General features: G+C 36.0%; 1 protein-coding gene across 1 annotated transcript in view; it reads right to left on the reverse strand.

Annotated features, from left to right (window-relative positions):
• Window positions 1-636, reverse strand: part of LOC138335293 (synaptic vesicular amine transporter-like) — a 51,654-nt gene extending 51,018 nt beyond the window's left edge. The window contains exon 1 of the mRNA XM_069284314.1: window positions 312-636. The gene's annotated coding sequence lies outside the window, so the exon portion shown is untranslated. The remainder of the gene's footprint in view (window positions 1-311) is intronic.
• Window positions 637-6,163: the final 5,527 nt, after the last annotated feature.

A 6,163-nucleotide genomic window follows, 5' to 3' on the forward strand; every position in this document is an offset into this window, starting at 1 on the left:
CTAAGAAAATATTTAGAAATAACCGAACAAAGTACAATTTATAGATCATAAATCAAGGAACATTAATTGGCAACATACTACATAATCTTTCTATGCTTCCGAAGTGCCAACATATTTCGGAATGTGAGAGCGTAGTCACAGATGGGACCTTCAGACGAAGTATCCCAAACAGTGCAGGATAGGTATGGTCGTGTTTCGTTGATATACTTACAAATGTGACAAACTGTTGACATGACAACAGATACAGATTCACTAAGGATCCAGCCTATATTAATAGATCAGGGATATCGGATATGAGTAAGATTACTAACCTTGTGGCCAGGGACTCTTGATATCCGCCATGGTGTAGAGTGCTCCGTGACATGCACTGTTTCGTCCATAGTTTACAAAGAACACAGATACCTTAACATACACAAGCGTTCTCCAATAATCGATACCCTGTAATTTCTGATCGGTCTGCTATTTATTCAAAGTAAAACCTCGATAGCAACATGATGTCACACAGATATACATTCTAACAATTATATTTACATACTGTATCGAATGGGATGGAGGTGTTCCTAACTTCTGTACCAATCCCCAAAGGAATTGACGTCAGTGATTCCGCCACTGTTTAGCCCTTCACAGGGCTAAAGTTATATATGGGCTGCCAATACGTCGGTCACTGATGCAAATTGCAACATGATGGTTCGATGTCATGCTTAAATTCCTGACAAACATTGATCCTGATTGGATAAGTGTTTTAATAGAATTGGCTCATCATTGTATAGAGAAAATCCAATAGATATTCAAGTGTGTATACAATATTGATGTGGCCGTCTCTGATACTACAGGGCAGATATTGTCTATCAAAGCGTATCAATGTTTAGTTGAAACAACGTCAGGATTTCAAAGAATCATGTCGGTAACAATGTTGTTCAATCATCCGTGATCTCATTCGTGTTTATCTCTTCATAAATAAGTAATGCACAGTTAGTTCCAGACGGGTGCGCACGAGATTGTGCGAAATAAACATTAGATAAATGGATTATAGGCATCAATACGGAATGATTTAATGCACTATACACATTGCAGATATATGGGTGAAAAGTATTTTAATGCTGATTTTGTTTATGTAATTCGATAACCCACCCACTACAAAAAAATGTTTTAACACTTTTTCAATGGTTAATTTCAGGTTTACCTTTTACTGAAATCAGCTGACAAGCACATGCAAAATTCCCTTTGTCTGTTTTCCACACTAGCATTGTAACATGTACAGTTTTACTTTTCTGCATTTTTTTTTTAATTTGCAAACCAACAAATATTTGGGAAGAATTGATTTTTGGCCCTGCAGGTTAAGCGTAAGAATTGCATGATCGTAAAAAGCGACTAAATGGACTAAAAGATCTTTTTTCTTTTTTTTTCTTTTTCCTAACTAACTTTCTTCTTCCTGACGTCTCCATTGACACCATCTGAACGTTCACCCTGTGAGGAAGGCTTTGGGCTCTGTCCCCTGGCCAAGACATACTATAGTCTATACAATTGTAGTTTCTGCTCTTGCTTAACGCTTAGCATAAAGGAAAAAGGACGCCAGGTTCGCCCGTTGTTAGTATATTGTGACCGGGTGGGGTGTGTTGCTTTGTGTCTTTGACAGCATGCTTCAGTGATATAGCACTAAAAATGGCAACAGTTCCACTATACAAGAAGACACATCACCAATATACCGCAGTCTCCCAAAACACAAACCCGCACTTCATACACACAATACACCACATACATGGGATTTCACTTTCGTCCTTCCTAAAGTCTTTTTCCTATCTATTTTAAATCTCCACATGGTAGATAAATCAAACTTCGCTACATTTGATTTGCAAATCCATACCGTTTATTTTTATTATTTTGATAAAAAATATTATAATAACATTTCCAATATTGGTTGTAATTGTTCTTAACATCGTATCACGGTGTACAAATCCGTGTGCTCGTCATCAGTATATTCCGTCTTTTCGTAATATAGTGTTACTTTGCTTACGGAAAGGTAGGTATTGTGTCGTCATTGTTTTGTTAGCGAAATTCACGTCAATTCTCTTAAACGTATGACGTGAAGCTCGCAAAGACATGACGTCACATTAAACCTACTCCCATTGAGAATAGAATATTGATAACCGATGAAACAAAGACAAAAACGACAGTATCAAATTTTCAAAACACAAATTGAAAGTAGATGCAAGCGTTTCGGAAGGGTAAGGATTCTCGACTCTATCATCAGCATCCGTCCTAATAATCTAGGTCGAGCTAACGCGAAGTTTAACTAAACAAATAAATCCCTAAATGAAAAAAATATTAACTAAAGTGCGAGGTCTCCATCATCTAAATTTGACACGTCCTCAAATGACGCCACTTGCTGATGATAGGACGTTAAACTAATCAATTCAAACCCAACTGTCTGTAAAAAAACAATAAGAAATTTAAAACCATGCAAACAACAAAAAAGAGAAACAAACAATTATATCACTTGGCTTAGCCTTGCCTGCACGTGTAGTTCGATGAGGAATCCCCGTGCGTGTCCTTATCAAGGTTATTGAACGGTAACAGGACGCTTGTACACATGTCAGTAGTAGGACTGGGAATTATGTTGACAAGTTTTGTGTAAATCATTCGAAAACATCTCACCATAGGTTAGCGATTGAGTAAAATTCGGAATTAATATTCACACACTGATAGCGAGCATGTACAGCGCTAATGCCTCTAAGTGACTTAGCTTGTCCCAGAGACGAAGAAACACTGTTCAGGCCTACATTGGGTATGTAATGAAAAGGGAATAATTGTTCAGGCATAAATAACATCCACATTCTAGATGAAATGAAAATCTCAAGTCAGAGCCTAGATTTGGATTTTATGTGTGATGTTATCCGCCAGTAAAAAAATATCTTATTTTATGTTTGGTGTTGCTGTCAGTGACAAATGAACGCGAAAATCTTAGTTTGTAAATTACACACGCATGTAACGGATTATACATGTCAACCGGAGGTTGTAACATTTCTAGGTATAGCAAGACCTTTCAAAACGTACGTATATTTGGTATTGATTATATTTGGAAACCGGAAGTAAATACTTCGAAACCGGAAACGCGATTCAAAATCAACAAGCTTCGTGATACACATAACGTGACGTTTTCAGGTTAAAACAAACGAACTATGGTATATCTTCTAGTTTGGGTTGGCGTGTAGGAAACATGTTAACCTGACTAACTGTGCTGCATCATTTGGCACCTAATGATTAGAATACAGATATACTATAAATATCAAGAGGGCGTTCATGGCGTGTGTATTGTAGTCTTTGAATTGTGACTATTCCTTTCCGGAGATGGCTCTAATGTCGCCAATAAGGAATCATGTAGTCCTTTGTAGGCCTGGAACATTTGTTGGTTTGTTGACTGGTTACGTCCCGTTACTAGTCAGGGTCATTTAAGTACAGACTCCCACGTATGCGATGTGTTGCGTTCTAACAAGTGTGTTTAAGAGGGACAGTAATATGTATATGTTTAACATCATATTAACAGCTATGGTCATTTAAGGACATTCCAGGTTTGGTGAAGGAAAGCTGGCTAGAAGACCCGCAGAAAAACCACCGACCAGCGGTCAGAATGCCTGGCAATGCCCCACATAGGATTCGAACTAGCAACGCAGAGGTGGGGGACGCGTGGTGATATGTCGGGACATCTTAACCACTCGGTCAACGCGGCCCCTAGGTGAAACTTGTTGCTCATTTTAAAGTTTTATTTCAGGAGGATAAACAAAACAAATTAACCATACAGACACGAGCTTACCGTGAAAACGTTAGGAAGAAATTCATTTAGGAAGAAGAGAACAAGTGATATCTCAAACTTAGTCGCCCTTGACAAGCATGTAACGGGGCGGCAAGTACAATTCTATCATCCTATATGTAGGAAACAAACAATAGAAAGTCACATTAATGAATTATAAAATCGATGTAATATTTTATATACCAACAATTATGAGAAAGCTTGTAGAAACCTGGAACTGCAATAACCATGCAAGAATTCTTTTGCGACCTCAATACACCAAATCTTCAATACAAAAACCAGCTACCAGCTCTCCACTGCTTATTGCTTTATGTAGTATATTCAATTGCTTCATGTTTGATAGTATATTCGAGCGGCTGGCCGTTTGAAACGAAAGCTGTGACATCTAGTTACAAGTTCATTGAAGTCAGGTTATTAAATGAAGAGCCATGTTTGTATTCAATAACATCAGGGATAAATAAGTGCGCTGGTATTTATGTTATAGATTAAGTATATTAGGCAGTAACAGATCACCCACTACTGTCCATATCTGCCTAGACAGTGTATTATTATACTTCTATACAGAGATGACTACTATCACTTCGGTAATATATCCATGTTTCTATCTAAACATACTTACAACATGCAAGCGCAGAAGAAGACTTATATATGTGTCAAATTACCAAACATCATAATGAGATAAAAGAGCTAGTAGATTTATGATACGAAATAAAAGGCCAAAATCAATTCAAAGAAAAATCAAAAATCATTTCTATGGAATATATATTCAGTCACTATAGGGCCTTCTTCAGGCCAAAATGACACTATCACAACGTGTTCGTCTACATGTTTGTTTACATCTACCAAATACAATTGAACAAACTAAGGTCATAATTTGTTTATTCAGAAAAAAAACTATTTTCTTTTATATAAAATATCAAAATATCATACTTTATTTATCAATATGCATGACGAAGTAAAACGTTGTATAAAATTATTCTACGAAAAAAGTCGATCAAGTTTTGCTTTATTTAGAAAAATGCCTATCTTGTTGGTGTACGTTCTGGAATTTTCAATATAAACGTGTAAAATACAAGTATTACAAAAATGATGTTATTTAAATTCCAGCGATAGTATCCCTATCAAGACAAAATTCAATCAAGTGACACAGTTTTCCAAAGGTTAATGACCTTAGTCAAACACTTGACGTTAATCATAGTCGTCACACTATTTTGACCTTAATAAGACATTATGAAGAATCACTCTAAGACAGATATCGTAGTGAAACTCGCTCCAGGCTGTCAATCAACGAATACATGTATAATTCAGCAAACATCAAACGACCTAAATACACTGATTAAAAAAGTATCGGATTTAATCTATCACCATCTAAAATACCGTTATCGGTCAAATTTCAAACCTTTGTGATTTCATCTTCAAGTTAATCTTTTAATCTTTATAGTACTAGAATATTTTTGTTAATGGGTTGAGTATTTTGGAATCAAAGATTGCTTTACAGAGGAACTTTGAACTATCATTATTGATAAAAGGAAATTTCTTCTTATCAACTTTAAATAATGAATTAGTTATATTTTTTAACAATACGAATCATGTATATTAATGAATAATTTAACAATATTTTATCATTCCACGATGTCGATATACTCTGCGTCCATTTGATTTCACACCCCCGCCCCAAACTCATGAAAGCATATGTACATATTTACTTAATCAAATTGCCCTTATAAACAGATACAAGAGTTTGAAAGCTACAATTTGTTTACAAACTTTGAATCGATTCAGCGTAATGTTTATAAAGTCATTCGAGGCAAAATGTAAATCGTCTTTGTAAACAAGTCACTGGGCAACTTACAATGAAAGTAAGCACATGTGTGTCTTTCTAGTAGAAATAAACCGTTAATGAAACAATAAGTATCGTAGGTCATGTGGTCAGTTTAAAATTGAGACAAAAGATTATGGAGCAAAACATTGAAAATTTGATTCATGAGTTTCCTCATACTCTCCCTGATAAAATGGTTAGGGTGGTTATTAAATATTGTTATGTGTAAATAATAGGTATAAAGGTTGGATAATTGCCCTTACGGTTCTATTTACAGTTAAGGTCATATATGAATGATCCCTCTTGTGCAGCGAATTTGTTGCGTGTGGCGCTTGTTTGTTATTTGAGCGACTTCGTGTTGTTTCTCCATGCAAAAGTGGAAACAACATTCTATTTTATAGCGCCATATAACCGAAATGTACTGTCACAGATTGGCTGGATGCTACATGTGTAACATCATATCGTGATTACCACGAACACAGCATCCCATCCAGTGATATTATCCTAACCATAGGCCCACTCCCATTTATGCTGGC

The sequence above is a fragment of the Argopecten irradians genome, chromosome 11, assembly GCF_041381155.1.
Source record: "Argopecten irradians isolate NY chromosome 11, Ai_NY, whole genome shotgun sequence".
Lineage (NCBI taxonomy): Eukaryota > Metazoa > Mollusca > Bivalvia > Pectinida > Pectinidae > Argopecten > Argopecten irradians.